Source organism: Physeter macrocephalus, chromosome 19 (genome assembly GCF_002837175.3).
Source record: "Physeter macrocephalus isolate SW-GA chromosome 19, ASM283717v5, whole genome shotgun sequence".
NCBI classification, from domain to species: domain Eukaryota; kingdom Metazoa; phylum Chordata; class Mammalia; order Artiodactyla; family Physeteridae; genus Physeter; species Physeter macrocephalus.
The window spans coordinates 47,395,281-47,414,086 of NC_041232.1; the positions used below are offsets into that span (position 1 = coordinate 47,395,281).

The following is an 18,806-nucleotide window of genomic DNA, read 5'->3' on the forward strand; positions in this document are numbered from 1 at the left end:
TTTGGCTCTGCAGGAGCTGCAGTAAAAATCAGAAACAAATCAAAGGGAACTCCATTCATACTGTATATTCCTTAGAATTGGATTTTTAGAGAATATTCTGGCAGATGGAAGTGCCTTTTCTTTAAAAAAATGTATATTACAACAATTTTTCCTTTCTTGTTTGCACAAAAGGTTTTAATTTCTCTTTCTAGAGCCTCTGTTTCTCTATTCAGTTTTCACTAAGTAGTCATAGGAGCTCAAAGGCATCATTGTATGAGGAGAACGTTCTAATCTAGAAGCAGTAACTACAGTTAGTACAAGTAGAAGAACATAAAGGGACTTTGGCAAGGCTTTTCTATCCTTTGATTCATTCATTCATTCATTTATTCAAGAAATACTTTTGAGCACCTGTTATGTGGCAAGAAGTGTTCTATATTCTGGCCATCGGCCGGGCAAAGAGACTATGAATAAGCTAATGGTTCAAGGTCTAAGCACCTGCTGAGAGAGAAGGTATTATGTGTAGCAAGAAATGCAGCCACATCAGTGAATGAGGGATCAATGTTGTTTTCTGAAAGTTGCATTTTTAAAGCCATAATTCTTCCAAATGTGTTGAAAATTGTCCTCAGAAGCTATTTTAACTTTACACAGACGCAGCGCTTTTATAATAGGAAAATGCTCATATTTTCAGCTCAAGTTCTTAAGTGGAGACAACACGGCAGATGCTTTTGCTAAGCTTAAGAGATCGATTTGAACTGAATTTTAATTAAAATTGCTCAAAGGGCTGGTGAAAAGTTTTCTCATGATTGTCTGAGTCCATCAAAAGTTCTGCCCCCTCTAAAGAAGGATGTAATGTCGTACTTAAATCAAAATAGAAAGGAAAAATTGGTTATGTCATGAGGTTTCATTAAATGTTACAATAAAGTTAATTTTCACTTTACTCTTGGCAGTTACAGATATACTAATTTGTAAAGATATTAGAGTCAAGAAATTAGCATTGATGCACAATCTTATGCTGAGAACAACATAATACATTGGTATATGAACATTTCTATAAAAAGTACCTACTGACTAGTTCAATATCTATTTTTGCATTTTTTATTAGCAAATGCCTCTTAAGGACTGATGGTCTGACAACACAACTGATTAAATTAAATTTAAATTTAGACTTTAATGTTATTTTTTTAATAAATGAATTAGGAAAGCATCAAACTGTTATTTTCTTCTCACATGCCAAATGTCAACATAATTTCTTCAAGGATAATCATTTTTTAACTGTGGAAATGTTGGTTCCTCAAACAGAGGGCAAATAGGGAATGCTGCCGTGTCAAACAAAGTTGAAATTTCATAGAAACTTAATTAGCAACTATTATTCAATTCTTTTTATTAACAGTGCTATCTTAGGTACTTTGCAAGATAAAAGATGCGTTAGATGGAACAGCAACTCATCCAGAGCTCACAAAATACAGTGGGAAACAGCTGTGATAAGTGTTTTACTAGCTGAATAAACAACATCCAGGCTGAAAGTACTGTAGGAAGCAGAGAAATTAATTCCAGTTGGGGAAACCTTTTAAATTATATACACCATGTGGAGCATTCGTTGCAACAGGGAACAATAATTCAAATATATGACGTGGCCCTTTCCTTCAAGGAACTTACTGTCTTCTTGGGGAGAGAAGAATTATACATAAAATAGTTAGAGGACTTTATAAATAGCGAAAATATTATAAAATGTGCAATTACAAAACGACACAAAGTAATCAGAAAATAAAGGATCTGAGAGTTCAGTGGAGGGAGAAATTAGTATTGACTGGAGAGATTAAATGATACCTTGGAGATGATGGACCATGATATGGGCTGGAAAGTGCTGAAAGTATTTGCAGAAGCAGCAGAAGGGGAAAACTGAAATGATGAAAACAATGAACAAAGACAGGGCTGATTACAGCCTGTTCCGTGACCTTCAGAGGCCGACCTGGCTGAAGCAGAAGGTCTTCTTTGGGGAGTATTAGAAGAGCAGAGTGGTTGCGTAAGGAAAAGCATAGGGTTGGGGTGCAGCACGAATGCCAAGATTAGGAATCCAGGCTTGATTTTATAGGAACAGGAAATCCCTGTAGTTTGTCCAGCAGCCTAGTGACACAAGGAGAGCAGCTAGAAAGGCACACTAGAAAGATTAGTCTGGAAGTTATTGTTTTTCTGAAGAATCATTTTATATAAAGTTCCTCTAAACCGTTTGGAATCTGTAAAGCGTTTGACAGATATACAATGTTGTCATTACCTTAGACACATACAGAGAACTAACGAGCGTGTATACAACCCTAACTCTTTAGAAAGTGTACTGTAGGATCTTGTGACCGAGATGTAGAAGAAATCATTTGGTTGGCCTGCGCTACCATAAAGGAGTAGATGAAAAACGGATATAATGGATTAGCCTTTGTTAAAACAACATGAGAGAAACAGAAGTGGAAATGTTACATGAAAAGAGAGATTTATTTTCAAAAGGACCTATCTCAGATATTTTAGGAACCTTCAGAAGGTGGCTTGTAGTGGGAAAAAAAGAAAGCTTCCTTTTGTAAAATTTTTAAAAAGGGAGAAATAGCTTTTGGAATTACAAACTGGTTATCTCAGCTTTAATGCCTGAAAAGAGACAGTCAACAGGTTGCCAGCAACCAGCAGGGCATTTACTGTAGGCAGTAATCAACAAGACCTTATGGAGAGAAAATCAGGGCAGATCAATTCAATTTCCGCCCCAGACACAAAAATAGATCTTAGTGATAAGGAGGTTATAATGTGGCTGAATTTTCGTAAGACTTTGGTATCTGCTCTGCTTGGCATCCTTTTTTTAATAAGCTACACAGATACACTCTGTGGGGCTTGCATGTGGGCATAGCTGATGTGTTTATATTCAGATATTAATTATTGATTAAGGATGTCTCACCATTAATATGGAAACATTTTTCTGTAGCTGATAAACTCAGTGGTCAAAGTAATGGAATTGCCCTCCATGTGGCCTCACTTTGTCCTGGAGTCACATTACCAGCTGGGCTCACTCCTTCCCACAGAATCACAGTGCATGTTGTTGTCACTGGAAGAACCACACAAGAATGGTAGAACAAAATAAACCCATATTCATTACTGGAATAAAAATTGCCCTTAAATGCTACTTGAGCAGAAGTCCCTAAGCACAGATGAGTCTGACAGTCAAAAAACCTATTGGCTCATTCAAAATACCTACTATATCAAGAAAACTGATGGTTTAACTGACTTGAACTTTTTTTTTTTACTCTACTAGTCAAAGCAAACAAATTCACCCTTGAGACCAATACTATCTGTGTGGGAATATGTGACAGTTGGGGAACCAACAATCATACCAAGTTGGACCTGGTGCAAATTGTGTTTACTTTCTCTTATCTCATTGCTGAAATCTCTACTGCTCTCTTCAGCCCAGGAGAGCTCATTCCTCCCAGCTCCCCACAGCTCCTTCTCAATCCACTTTTTCCAGGCCCCTATTGGTTTCTAATGAACTTTTATGCCCTGTTGCCTCCTCCCAGCAATGCCCACATAGCCATTCAAGACATTAAATTTAGGTCTACAGATGCCAATATGGCCTCAGAGGTCATAGAGAGGTGTGGCATCTGAAGAGGCCTCTTCAATATCCACAGATGAAATGGCTCTCAGGCCTCTGTGCCATCGTCTCTATAATTCCCTGTGCCGTGTTCTTTACCCTCTGTGTCACTGGGGCATGGTGCCCCACCTTGACTTCCTGTGTCTGGGAAGGAAAGAGGCCATACCTAACCTGTACCAGTGCAGCTGTACTTATTGAAAATTCCACCCACAGCATGTGTACTCAGCCTGGGGCACAACATGAAAGATTTTCCTTAAAATTCTTCGTTCTGTTTATTATTAATGACTTTCCAGTGCTGCTGCTAGTGTTTCTTCTAACATTAGTTCCTTTTAGGAATTACTTGGTATATCTTCTGTCTGACTATGTCCTATTTCTAAAAATATAAATTCTAATCTTTAAGAATAATCAAGTTTTCTACAAGTGTTAATAGCTACAAAACACTCTTTTGGTCATTTCTCTAGTTTTAATAAGGGGCATATTGAATTCTTCTTATGCATTCCATCTCTGCTAATCATCTTCTGTAAACCATCTTATTTTTAATAAAACAGTAAGTTAAAAGATATAAAAGAGCTCTGGCACATGAAAACTGTTACATATAGAATGGATAAACAACAAGGTCCTACTGTATAGCACAGAGAACTATGTTCAATATCCTGTGATAAACTGTAATGGAAAAGAATATGATAAAGAATGAGTATATATGTATAACTGAATCACTTTGCTGTACTGCAGAAATTGTAAATTTTTATAGAATTGTAAATCAACTATGCTTCAATATAATAATTTTTAAAAAAAATTTTTTTAAATAAACAATAGTAAAAGAGCTCTGTGCCAAACGAATTCTACTGAGATGGTTTTAAGTGTTTTGGTAAAGGAGTCACATGTTCATGTGACACAGTGATTTATTTTGATCCTCTTGTGCCCTAAGGATCTTTAGACATGACATGCAACTTTATAAAGAAAGGTAGCCATCCGGTTAGTGATCCATTTATAGAGAAAGACTCATTTCCGTTGGCCTCTACTTATACAATGGTCAAATTGCATTATGTTCTTTGAGACTTTTTGTTTCATTGATCCAGATAACTCTGGCTTGATGCCTTTTCAAAGAACTGCTTATCAGAGAATTTCCAGTAACCTTCTGGCATTTCAAAATTGCATATTCCCTGGGTAACAATTTTATTTGTAGTAATTATAAAGCTTCAAACTTCCTAAAGATACAGCTAATGCAGAAAGACAAGCTGTGTGAAATATTATTGGCTACCTCAATTTCATCCAAGCTCTGTACTTTTCCTTTTTCTCATACTTGAAACTGTTTGTCACACTTGCTACTTATATTTTCAAACTGGTTGAGACACTTTATACCTACTGTATTCATAATTCCAATCTATCAATTATTTAAAATGTATAATATTCACAATGTTTCTTCATGTTAAATATTGTTGATCATTTATCTAGTACATTTCTTCTTAGTTGCATAAATAATTTTATGTTTTTTATTAGTGACCAAATGTTTTACTAAATTATGAAATGGCATATCATATAAAATATTTTAACAATAAAACAGTTCTTCCCTATGTTGACACAAGCTCTTCTAGTTTCCTAATTAATAAAAAACATTTCAGTTTTCATTACATCTAAGTTTCAGTTTCAACTACAAACACAAACACCTTACCACATTATTTAGATTAAGAAATAACTCAGATTTTCCCCGGCACTTGAACAATTTTCTTATTATAAATTGCCTCAGAAACTCCCTCAACTAAAGCAGTACTTAACAAAGAATAATATCTGTCCATCTGACTTGATGGAGTTTCCATAAGTACATGAACTGAGAGTCAGTAAGTAGGTTTGGGACTTGGAAGTTCAGAACTGGTTTTATTTTTATTCCTCTATCGTACCTTTCTTTTATCTTATTGCTGTCGTTGTTCAGATTCCTGATGAGTGTGATACTTTCTGTCCTAACTCAGAGGGTTTCTAGAATCGGTCCTAGGAAGTCACTCAACATGCTCCTTGTTCTTCTGGGCTAGGATTTCTTCAGAAAAACAGTGAATCCAGGTCTTTGTGAAATCACACTAGGGAAGCCTGCAGCCTCCTCAATCCTCCCAGCTACTCATGCCTGTTGCCTTTGGTCAACCACAACCCCATATGGAAAGCCCTCCAAGTCCCTCTCCTCTCCTGACTTCTATTACTAGACACAACACCCTGAGCTACTTTCCTCCTAAGTCTTTCCAGTTTGGACTAAATGCTGTTCCCCACAAACCTAAACAGTCTCTTCACTAAGCAATTCTCCATGTCCTGACCTTCTAGGCGCCTGCCAGGCCTCTGATTTTATGGCTTCTTCAGCTGCCCCCGCCAGGGAAGCTGCTAATCCTACCTTGCCCTCTGTGCCACAGAATTAGATGATGTGCTTGGCATTTCCCTCCCTCCCTAAAGTGGTTTCCAGATCTTTCTCTACGATGCTTGGATAAAGACCTCCCCTTGGGGCTTATGAAGACGCCTTTACCCCTCTCTTCCTCCACTGATCTCTGTCATCCACCTACACGTTAAAAAGTTTAGAAGCCAGTACATAGTGAACTTCACAGCTCCAGCAACTGCCATCTTCTTAAGTGATTTCACGTCTGGGCGGCCCATCCAGGAAAATTATAGTCCCTCAGGGTCTTGGCCTCCTTAGCGGAAGTCATCTTCTCCACCCTGCTTTAGAAACCCCACTCCCTCCGTGACTAGTCATACGACACATATGATAATATTACTCTGTTGTAATCATACATTACAGAGTTATGTGAGGGTTAGTCAGAGAGAAGAAAATGAAGAATTCAATAGTGACTAAAAGAATGTAAGAGGAGAGTAGCAGCCAAGAAACCAGCGAAATATCTGTTTTATTTGCAGCAGAGAAGCTCCTGGGAGCCAGCAGTGAGGTAATGCCAGTTTCCAGAGACATGAGTGAGATACAAATTTGGTATTGAGATAAAGATTTGTAGAATTTAGTAACCTCTTATATTTAGAGAAAAGCAAGGAGTGGAGGCTGATTCCAGAGTATCTATCTTGGGAGACTAGTTAGATTGTAGCTCCATGAATGGAACTGGAGAGTGGATCAGTTAGATGATCAATTTTAGGGATTCCTAAGTCAATCCAGGAAAAAACAAGGTAGATATATGTCTTTGGAGGGCAGAAGAGAGGTCAGAGTAGAAGATAAGGTTTTGGAATCATCAGCATGTAAGTGTGATTGAAGTTATGAAAGTTGATGAAACCACCCTGGAAAAGTGAATGGAATGATGGAAAGGATAAAGTTCTGAAGAACTCCAGCATTGTAGGAGTGGTGAGGAGACAGAGCTAATCACAGCGCTGGAGAAGGAAGGAATGTTACAAGTTAAAGTGATGGAAACAATAATAATAGCTAACATGTACTGAGTGCATACTATTTTTTAGCTTTTTATTTTATATTGGAGTATAGTTGATTAACAATGTTGTGTTAGTTTCAGGTGTACAGCAAAGTGATTTAGTTATACATATACATGTATCTGTTCTTTTTCAAATTCTTTTCCCATTTAGGTTATTACGGAGTATTGAGCAGAGTTCCCTGTGCTCTACAGCAGGTCCTTGTTAGTTATCTGTTTTAAATATAGCAGTGTGTACATGTCAATCCCAAACTCCCAATCTATTACCAGGCAATTCTGCTAAACGTTTTATGTGCATTATACTATGGTGGTTTAGAGCACAGATGGGTTCAAATCACAACTCTATCACTTACTAGCTGTGACTGTTGGCAAGTTTCTTAAGCTCTCTGTGCTTCTGTAGCTTGAGGATAACAATAGTACCAACCTTAGGGGTTGGAGTGAAAGCTAAAAGACTTAATGTGCCATATTCAGCAGAACCCGCCTCACGGAAAGCCATGTACTGTATAAGGGTTAACATTTATTTTTATCATTGCACTTTTATTTAATCTTCACAATAACTCAATGAGGATGTATGATTATCCGCATTTTTTCAATTGAGGAAACAAATTCAGAAGGTTACGTTACTCACTCCAAGTAAGTGTTGGAGCTGGTATTTGGAAGGAGGTGGACCCCATGTATTTAACTGGCAAGAAAGGATGTGGTAGAAAACAAAAAATGGAAACCATTTTAAGAAGCCGAGCGTGACTAATCAGGTTAAATGCAATGAAGTTGTCATGAAAATAATCCATAGATAGACCCAGCTCTTTTGATTCATCAGGTTAAACAGTAGCAACAGCGACTTTTACTACCTGGAAGATGAGCTACCAGGAGTCAATTTATGCTCCTAACCTGAGCCATGTACCTAAGACTCCCAAGTGCAAACTTGGTCATCACCAAGAGTGACGGTGCCTGGAAGAGCTCCCAGGCATGATTTCCTATTACACCAGTGCAGTCAGACAGCTGGGTTATGTTCACATTTCGTCAGCTATGCTCCTATTGGGAGTTTCACAGTTGTGCACATTTTATTTATTTTAACATCTGATTCGTTTTAGTTTGAAATCCATCCACTCTGACCATTGCATTACATTGCTTTTAATCACAATTAGATGAATCTATTCATTCTACATTTTACAGAATTGAAGGTTTTTTTCGTTGTTTTTTTTTTGCTTACTATTTGCATAATCATAATGAACTTTATTTAATCAACATCGTCTTGTAGGTCTGATAACATTTTCAATCAACTATACTTTTAATTAAAGAAAATAGAATTTATGTAAACTTCACAATAAGAATGTATACATCTCTTGGCATCAGAAGCAGATAACTTGGCATTATGCTTTTCCTTTCTGCTCGTGCGGCGGCACAGACATAAATGGCTTGTACATTTAAGGCATTTTGTGTCCACTTTTCTTTACTAGTCCCTGAAGCTTCTGTCCCATTTGTTATGATGATTTAAAGGGAGGATCATTTAGAGAGCCAGCCAAGTGGTTCCTATTGCATCTCTTGGCTCTTTCTAGCATGATAGCTGCAAACTAAGTTGCTATGCTTTGTTGTAGATTTCCACATAACTCTGGGCATGGTGCCTTATTTAACAGTTCCCTAGTGTTATTTTGGAAAAGTCCTCTTGCAGAAAATGCCAGAACTCAGCTTGAACCCTTGTCCCCTGTCAGGGAGAATCTTTCTATCAGCGGGATTTCTCAGCTGTTTCAAAAATCATTCATTGCTTTACTAGGAAATTTTGTTTCTGCAGAATATGCCAACTTTAGCTTACCCTAATTGTTCATCCTAAGAGCTTTAGAAGCAAAATATTTAATCAGGGAATTCCAGCCTTTGCTACAAACTTTTTTATGGAGAAATCTTAATTTTAATTCACGAAAGATTTTTCTGTTGTTTTTCAACTCACCATTTAAAGCATATGAAAAATGCTTTCATTTTTATCAATTAAATGATTTTTTTCAGGGCTTCCCTGGTGGCGCAGTGGTTGAGAGTCCGCCTGCCGATGCAGGGGCCACGGGTTTGTGCCCCGGTCCGGGAAGATCCCACATGCCGCGGAGCGGCTAGGCCCGGGAGCCATGGCCGCTGGGCCTGCGCGTCCGGAGCCTGTGCTCCGCAACAGGAGAGGCCACAATGGTCAGACGCCCGCGTTCAGCAAAAAAAAAAAAAAAATGATTTTTTTCTTTAGGACCGTCCCACCTGCAATTAATAACAATAATCTTCTAAATTAAGAGTCAGTATATCTTTTGTGATCTTATATGCCAGGTAATCATTTTTATTACGTATAGAGCTATTATTATACTCAATTACAGCTGATAAAACTGAGACAGAGGATAGGAAAGAGGATAGGAAATTTCCTTAAGTTAGTAATTAGTAAAACCAATCTTTATATCAAGGTAGTCTCACTCCAAGGCCTGAACAGGTGGACTCTGTGCCATATTTGATGAATGAGGAAGATCCAGCATTTTGAGCCAATGTACCTTATTTGTGATAAAGCAGGGGGTAACTATTCTAATATCTGAATGAAGACAGTTCTTTACAAACACTGAGTTCCAGGAGTCCACTGCAAGTTAATTACTTGGAATTCAGCTACGATGCCACAAAGGGCTGGTGCCCTGACCAGCCCACACAATCCTATTTAAACTCTAAGATAGTTGAAATGCAGTGTACTCATCATAACCAGTGTAGAAGCTCTATTGTTGCAATATCAGAAATCAAGAAACACATGAAACAATAAGAAACTTATTGTTCATATCAGTGAACTGCATAGTCCATTACATTAAAATTCATTATCCTCCTCGTACTTTGTAAAGATATTTTACCTTTGTATGATTTTACAACATCATGCATTGGTCATTTGGAGAATATTGGTTTACTGAGTTATGCAGATATTCCAAATATTGACACATTTCACTTTACACTTCTGTTCATATCACCATCCGTCTCACCCGAAAAATCCTTCAGGTATTGGGAAGCTGTCATGCTCATGGTGGCAGATGTACGCTTTCCAAAATTCAAATTTTTGCTTGAAAGCTCCAGTTTTATCATTGGCAACAAATACTGTCATTTGTTTTACTTGAAGTGACAGCTCGCTTTGTTCATTTTTTTAAAATAAATGTTTGTGAAATACTCAAGGCTGCATAACCATAGTTTGTCTGTCAGTCTTTCTTTCTCTTGAAATGGTTTACCATGAAAAAAGCAGCTAGTTCAGCTCACGAGCAGTTAGAAACACACTCTTTGGTGTGCAGCAGACGTACTTCACGTGTACCTCTCATTTCATCACACACAATTTTAAAAATATGTGTATTTGAGGGTTGAGATTTAATAAAATTAATAACCATTTTTTAGTGGCTCAGCAAGGAACTTCTTTAAGTGAAGCAAATCCTTTTTTTTTTTTTTTTTTTTTTTTTTTAATTGCAATTAAAAACCACTAGCATAGGGCTTCCCTGGTGGCGCAGTGGTTGAGAGTCCGCCTGCCGATGCAGGGGACACGGGTTCGTGCCCACGTCCGGGAGGATCCCACGTGCCGCGGAGCGGCTGGACCCGTGAGCCATGGCCGCTGGGCCTGCGCGTCCGGAGCCTGTGCTCCGCGGCGGGAGAGGCCACAGCTGTGAGAGGCCCGTGTACCGCAAAAAAACAAACAAAACAAAAAAAAACAAACCACTATCACAGTTACAGTGATGTAACTCCCTCAATTCTTGCTGAGGTGCTAAAAATTTGACTCACCATTGCTCCTGTTTGTATTATTATGAAAATAGCATTGATCCTGTGAGCATGGACCACATTTTGAGGAACGCTACTGTACAGAATACCCCTTTCAAAATTTATCTTGTTTTATCTTATTTGAAAGCATCTCTTTCCTCACCCATAGCTTTTAAACCATCAAGTTACAGAATCCAAAGTCATGGTGATGTCCTAAGAATCTGCAATTGTCAGCTAAAATGCAGATGATTGGTGGTGATTAAAATGAGTTTAGTGATTTGCTTGATGATGGTTTTTAAATGTTATAGGAGAAGTTGATGTTCAGTGGATACTTAACAGGAGACTTTGTCGTTGATCCCAACTTCCAGGTCATGTCTTCTGAATTCAGCCCAGAAATGAGGGATGAAAATGGTTGCCACCTGCCGGCCATTTAGGAGCCTCCAAAAAAGCTGGAGCTTCTAAAGAAAGAAATGCCACCCTTACCACACAATGCTCTGCTTACTTAATTGCTGATATTTTTCCCCTAAATTTGTTCCAAGAGAAGGGAAATGGATGGAATTACGACCTAATATTGTGCCAAGAGCAAAGAAAATAGGTATATCTTCAGCCCCAAGCTAAGTCTGTCTCACAGCCAGTCACTGTTGCCATCGGTGGCATATTCTTCTTTTTTTAATTGCAGTATAGTGGATTTACAATGTTGTGTTAGTTTCAAGTGTACAGCAAAGGGATTGTTTTATATATATATATATATATATATATATATATATATATATACATGTATGTATTCTTTTTCAGATTCTTTTCCATTATAGGTTATTACAAGATATTGAGATATTGAGTATACTTCCCTGTGCTATACAGTAGGTCCTTGTTGTTTATCTATTTTATATATAGCAGTGTGTATCTGTTAATCCAGACTCCTCATTCATCTCCCCCAACCCCCCACTATCCCCTTTGGTAACCATACGTTTGTTTTCTAAGTCTGTGAGTCTATTTCTGTTTTGTAAATAAGTTCATTTATATCATTCTTTTAGAATTCACCTGTAAGTGTTATATGATATTTGTCTTTATTCTTCCATACACTTTCAGCAACCAGGATTTAATTAAGTGCAGTTCATTGCCCCCCTTCAGCAGCTCTTATCAGATCCTTTAGAAGTATAAAGCCACTGCTGTTGCCTAAAAATATTCCTCCATATAGGGTAAAATTACAGGAAAATATATTTCCACCCTAGATTTGGAAGGAAAAGAAGTCCCCATACAAAGAGGTGAACTTCTTACATGTGTAAATATGGTAAATTGGTTAATTAAAATGCCATTCCATTTGGCTCTCAGATGCTCTTAGACCAAAGATTTGAGTAGATCTGAGTTTCCTTTCACAGAGCCCTCAGTCCAGCAGGTAGTGGTGTTCCCTCTGGACAACAGTGCTGCAGGGGGCCTGGACCTCCTGTTATTTACAGGTGCAGACAGAGTTCTCTCTCAGAGGTGGGCTGCTAAGATCCAAGCTCACAGAGACCAACTTATAAACCCACTAAGCAGTTGATTAAATGTTATACAATAAATATAAGTGCTACAAGGCTACTCTTATGAGCTAAATGCCCATTCTTTACCTGTAGGTTGATGTAAGAAGGGAAATAGAATCAGAGTTGTTTAATGAGATTAAATCCATTTAAAGGAAATTAGCTGAGCCATTCAACTACTTGAGAGCATTGAGCTAAGCATATCTTTCCACAGCAAAGGTAAATATGCCGTCAGAATCTTCTCCATGTGGATTGGTCATTGCCATTTTTGACTGGGCAGCTCCTCTTGATAGAGTGGAAAGAACAGTGATTGCCTGTTGTCAGACGGTCCCAGGCTTCTCAACATCACTTCTTACTGCAATCTGTCCTTTGATTAGTCACTTAGCCTTCTTTAGTTAAGGATTGTCCCTGGGAATTACATGAAATCATGGATACGGAACACACGAAAATGCCTGGCATATGATAGAGGAGCAATAAATATCAACTCCCTCTCTGACTCTTGCTTTTTTATCCCTCTGATGCTGACTCCCCCTGTAGTTCTCATTAAAATTTTATTCCTTTAGATCTGCTAATTTCCCAAGTGAACTTACAGTTCAGTCTTGTATAAATAGTGGCTAATATTTACTGAGGGTTCACTGGGTAGTAGGCTTTGTATTTACCAAGCCATTGAATACATTATCTCATGGACTCCTCATAGCAACCCTATGACAAGTGCTATAGTTATTCCCATGTTATAGATGAGGAATATGAGGCACAGTGTTCAGCTAATTGACCTGCCTGGAAAATGGTGAAGCTGAGATGGGAATCCAGACAGGCCAACTCCAGAAATCATGTTTTTAGATGGTACTGTACACTGGCACTCAAGTGAGGCTTGCCCAGGTACCATTCTTTATCTTCAGGGGGACTTTACAGGCTTTGGCTCAGTTGTGTTGATTTATATTGATAGTTTAATTCTCAGAGGACATCTTAGTTCCTGCATTTCTATGTTCTTGGTGGGGAGACTGCACCACCATCATCTTAATTCATAAGCATTGATGTTGACTTAATTTTTAAGTATACGAAAATATGGTACTCGTGCCCACAGTGAAAACAAAACGTTTATTCCTTTATGTGGAAAAATTTGTTTGAACAGTTTTCCCTGACATTTATTTGTATCTTCAGTAAGTACTTATCGATCACCTACCAGTTTCCAGGCATTGTTCTAGGAAAAACTGGAGATACAGCCTAGACCAGGGATTCTCAACCTGGGCACATTGACATTTTGGCCAAATAGTAAGATGTTTAGCAGCATCCCTGTCATCTACTGACAAGAGAGCAGTAGCATTCCACCCCCTCCCCAGCTGTGACAACCACAAATGTCTCCAAACATTGCCAAATGTCCCCTGGAGAGGGACGGCAAAATCACCCCTGGTTGAGGCCCACTGGCCTCGTCCCTCCTTTCATGGAGCTTACATACAATTGGGCTAAAAAAGGAGCAAAAGAGATAAATAATACAATTTCAGGTAATATCAAAGTAAAGCAATAGAGCATGATGGAAAAGGGGCCTATTTAAATGAGATAATCAGGGACCTCACCTTCGAGCTCTCTCACACCCCAAAGAACTGCTAAAACAATACTCTCTCTGGTTGATAAATGGCATAGTAATGCAAACACTCATTCCAGCAAAGACTTTTATGGGCCAACTTGGGTTGAAATATATCTGCTCTAGCTATAAACCTGGCTCTCCTTGACCTACTCCAGCTCTCAAAAGGAAAGAAAGACAAGTTAAATTAAAGTCAGAATGGATGAAGGCATTTGAGATCTCTTTATTCCCATTCTGCTCCCATGTAGTCTCAGCATTTCTCTCTACTTAGAGACAAAGAGGGGACTGCAAGGTCCGCTGACAGACTGGCAGATCTATGACAGCACCAGCTCCTTTCTTCCCACTTTCTAAACCATGCTAGTTCTTTTGGGACCAAACAACTACAGATATGGGATATGTTAAACTTCTGCTCCATATTTATTTGGATGCATTTCCCAGAGATTTCCTGAGGTAGGATTAGGAGAATAGTTCAGAGATGGTTTTCTGCACAGCCCAGCAAATACTTGAAAATAAACTATCTTTCAATGAATAAATGATGGTATTTTAAAAGTTCCAGTGAAAGCCTTTGATGAAGATTTCTGCTGGTCCAGGTTTCAAACTGTATCAGAAACAGCTATTAACTGCAGTTGGGGGACAATCAGAGATAATAATATTTTCATATTATCAACACCATTTTTTTAGCAGCTCCCTTCTATTTGTACATTGTGGACCATTGCATTACCTCTCACAACAGTGACAGCCCCCTGCCTGTGTGTCCCTCACCTTAGTTCTGCCTCCCATTCCCGCATACTCTCAGGCAGAAATACAGGCATCTACAGATTGACAGTTCTTTCCCCTTGGTGTGCAGACAATTGCCCTGGTTTTATTCTGCGTTGGTGTCCCAGGTCCAGTAGTTGGTCCCTGTCATACTTTCCACCCTCTATCTCTGTTCTTAGGGGGACTGCAGCCTCGCCAGGAAGAACTGATACCCATGGCAAGGACCTCCACTGCCAACTTGCAGACATTCGTTCATTCATTTGTTCATTCATCCTATCAACATGTATCAAATGCTCCTATAATCCAGACTAAGCACAGGTACCCACCTCCTGATAGTCCTACCAATCTTTCTAGACCTCTTGCTTCTTCTGAGATTCCCTGAGCACCATGCTTTGCCAACTGCTGAGAATGTCTCCCATTATTTTTTCCTAAGTCCAGCCTGATTGTTTGCTTCTTCTCTGTAAGTCGAGCCAGAGTTTAGATTCCTTCCAGCCTTCCCTTAGCCTACCCCACCACTGGCTACTCTCTTTTTATATTAAAATCTCAAAGTTTATTCTTAAAAACAAAGGTTTATTTCTTTCTACAGACTTCTAGCTGCTTTTCATTTCATATGAAGGAGCGATTTGGTTTTTCCGGGTTTTGTGTGTGTGTTTTTTGTTTCTTCAGGACGGAATTTGAAACTTTCTTAGGCACCGTCAATTTATGTATCTCTATGCTCGGGATAAAGACTTCATTCATAATCAAATAATTGATGTGGTAATATAAAATAAATGTCAATACTAATATAAATAAGTATTAAAATAAAAACATCCTAGAAGATTTCTAGTACTCAACGTAGATAATATGAACATAACAGTAAACCAGTGATGGTAAGTCTCTAACTATTTAGCAAATCATAGAATCTCAAAGATCTCCAGGAACTTATTAGTCTTTTATCAAACCCCATGCCTAAAAGCAATTATAATTATTAATTTTGTGATAATTAACATGTGTTGAATAATTTCTGTTTACCCTGTTATGAGCAAGGCATATGATTTATCAATTTAATTTAATCTTTGAAAATTATCTTTTCCAGCCCTGGGAACTCACCATTGACCTGGGCAGCCCAGAAAGTTTCAGAACAGTCTCTTCAGGGTATTGTGTTCAGACCTTCCACCCTCCACTTTGATCTTCCCCCCCAGAACCTCATTAAACAGGCCTATTCTCTCTTCCACGTGATAGCCCTTCAAATACATAACAACAACAATTGTATTTCCTGAGTGTTCTCTTCTCCAGCTGGAACACTATTAATAATTCATTTAACCAATCCATCCTCTAAGAGCCTGAGACTCTTTGGAGGGTAATTCTTCCAATCCCTTGACTCAGCTCTCTCGCATCAAATATTCCTGCTTCTGAAAGTGTGGCCCAGATCACCACACATTGTGTTTCAGGGATGGGCAGAGCTGAGGAGTTCTCTCTTTGGTTCTGAATTGTGCTTTAATGTAAACTAAGTCGATGTGAGACACTGCAGCTTGGAGTTGAGTCAAGAGGTGGGTAGAGAAGCAGAAAGCAAGGTGTACGAGATAATTAAGTCGAATAGGTGACATTACATAGTTTCAGGTATACTGAGAGATAAATAGCAATCCTGAAAAACAGTCACATAGAGCAAAATCCTTGAAAATCATAACCCACCAAATAAGCATCAGTATTGTTCCTAGTACCATTACTATAAAAGGACTGTACTAAATTCAAAACCCTCATTTAATACTTCATAGATGCCTTTCAAGTAAGATACATTGATTATCCACTGGATATGAGGTTCTTTTACAATAGGCAGAAGTTTTCCAATCGAGGTCTCACCGTAACCTTTCCATAGCAACAGAGTCTGTGAGGGTCCGCTGAGTCATTCCGGGAGCCCTCTGGGGCGTCCCAGAGCAAAATCAAAAGTGGCCCAGGGACAACAAGAATGAAGGTACTCGGAGCTGCACTGGGGTCCCCCTCAGTGGTTACCCAAATAGAAGCTGGGTGCGAGTAGGCAACTCCCACCCTCCATGTTGGTATTCCATGGGACTCTAAGAAAGTTTGAGAATGAACACCTTTCTTCACTATTTAAAACTCTTGAATGCCGTCCAAGTACACAGTCTCACCGCTTTAGCAGAGGGAACTCAGTCTCCTGACAGGAAAACAGCTTGCACATTCCACTTGACTTCAGGCCAGCTTGCCTGGGGAATCATGTTGCCTTGGCTGCAATGCTAAGTCTCTTTGCTTCAAACCCTCCCAGAAATGTCACAGCAGTACAACCCTGTCCCAAACTCATTGAACCTGGAATCCATGGCAATAACTCTCATGCCATAACTCAGGCTGTTACAAAACATCTCTTGATATTAGGTTGGGCTGGAGCCTATGACTAGGGAAAAAAAGGAATTTGGTGACTATTTCTGGAAACATTCTTTTAACTTGGGGTGGAATGAATATGTAACTTAAAAGCACAGAGTGGCAGGATATGTCCTAGAGCTTAGCCCCTCTGAGCCCCTCTTATGTTTACCATTGGTGCTTTTAACCGCAATCAGAACCCGTGGTTTCTCATCATGGTGGTAAAACATGTGCCCCCCAATATTTTGAAATATCTATATTAGAAGAATGCTGGACGATAGTTTAATTTTCAAAATTAACACTCATTAAAGAGTATGTGATTTGCATAAACACATTCTTATTTTGTGACAATAATCACTTATTTATATCTTATTTCTACAAGAAGCACTCTTTTGTTTGTTTTTTAAATAGACATTTTATTATAACTAAAAAAAATAACACATTAGGCTTAGTTCTCAGCAACTTGTAATTTTAGCAGCTGGACAACCCCTAAATCTTACCCACAGTTATTTGAGATCTGGATTCTGTCTGCAGTCTCTCCCCACTCGCCAAGGCGTCCTGCATTTGCAACCTGATTCACATTCCTAAAACAACGTTCTTGTTCTATCAGTAACTCACGACCGGAGGCTGCTCCTCAGATTAGCCACCCTTTGTCCACAAGCCAGAACGTGTTCTTTCTATAAAGGATGAAGAATAATTGGGATCCTGGTTTCCCCTGGAGGTTGTGAGGACAACTTCATCACTGGTACTCTGCTGGGGAAACTTGCCATGGTCCCTTACCTCCATTTTTCACCTGTGTGCTGCTGGTACTGATCTCAACCCTCCATTATCATTTTTCTATTTATTATGCTTATTCTTTTTTTTTTTTTTGCTGTTTTGTTTTTAACATCTTATTGGAGTATAACTGCTTTACAATGTTCTGTTACTTTCTGCTGTATAACAAAGTGAATCAGCTATACGTATACATATAGCCCCATATCCCCTCCCTCTTGCATCTCCCTCCCATCCTCCCTATCCCACCCCTCTAGGTGGTCATAAAGCACCGAGCTGATCTCCCTGTGCTATGCAGCTGCTTTCCACTAGCTATCTATTTTACATTTGGTGGTGTATATATGTCCATGCCACGCTCTCACTTTGTCCCAGCTTAACCTTCCCCCTCCCCATGTCCTCAAGTCCGTTCCCTGCATCTGCATCTTTATTCCTATCCTGCCCCTAGGTTCTTCAGAAGCATTTCTCAGGGTATATGCCCGGTAGTGGGATTGCTGGGTCGTATGGTAGTTCTATTTGTAGTTTTTGAAGAAACCTCCATACTGTTCTACATAGTGGTTGTATCAATTTACATTCCCACTAACAGTGCAAGAGGGTTCCCTTTTCTCCACACCCTCTCCAGCATTTATTGTTTGTAGATTTTTTGATAATGGCCATTCAGACAGGTGTGAGGGAGAAATGTCTATTTAGTTCTTCTGCCCATTTTTGGATTGGGTTGTTTGTTTTTTTGTTATTGAGCTGCAAGAGTTGCTTATAAATTTTGGATATTAATCCTTTGTCAGTTGCTTCATTTGCGAATGTTTTCTCCCATTCTGAGGGTTGTCTTTTCGTCTTGTTTATGGTTTCCTTTGCTGTGCAAAAGCTTTGAAGTTTCATTAGGTCTCATTTGTTTATTTTTGTTTTTATTTCCATTACTCTAGGAGATGGATCAAAAAAGATCTTGCTGTGATTTATGTCAAAGAGTGTTCTTCCTATGTTTTCCTCTAAGAGTTTTATAGTGTCTGGCCTTACATTTAGGTCTTTAATCCATTTTGAGTTTATTTTTGTGTATGGTGTTAGGGAGTGTTCTAATTTCATACTTTTACATGTAGTTGTCCAGTTTT

General features: G+C 38.8%; 1 protein-coding gene across 24 annotated transcripts in view; it reads left to right on the plus strand.

Annotated features, from left to right (window-relative positions):
• The window catches only part of DTNA (dystrobrevin alpha), a 390,047-nt gene that overhangs the window by 121,139 nt on the left and 250,102 nt on the right, over positions 1-18,806 (plus strand). Inside the window, exon 2 of one of the 24 annotated variants that reach the window (XM_055080754.1) lies at positions 14,763-14,901. The exons of the other annotated variants lie outside the window; for them this stretch is intronic. The gene's annotated coding sequence lies outside the window, so the exon portion shown is untranslated. The remainder of the gene's footprint in view (positions 1-14,762; positions 14,902-18,806) is intronic. 24 annotated transcript variants of the gene reach the window in all.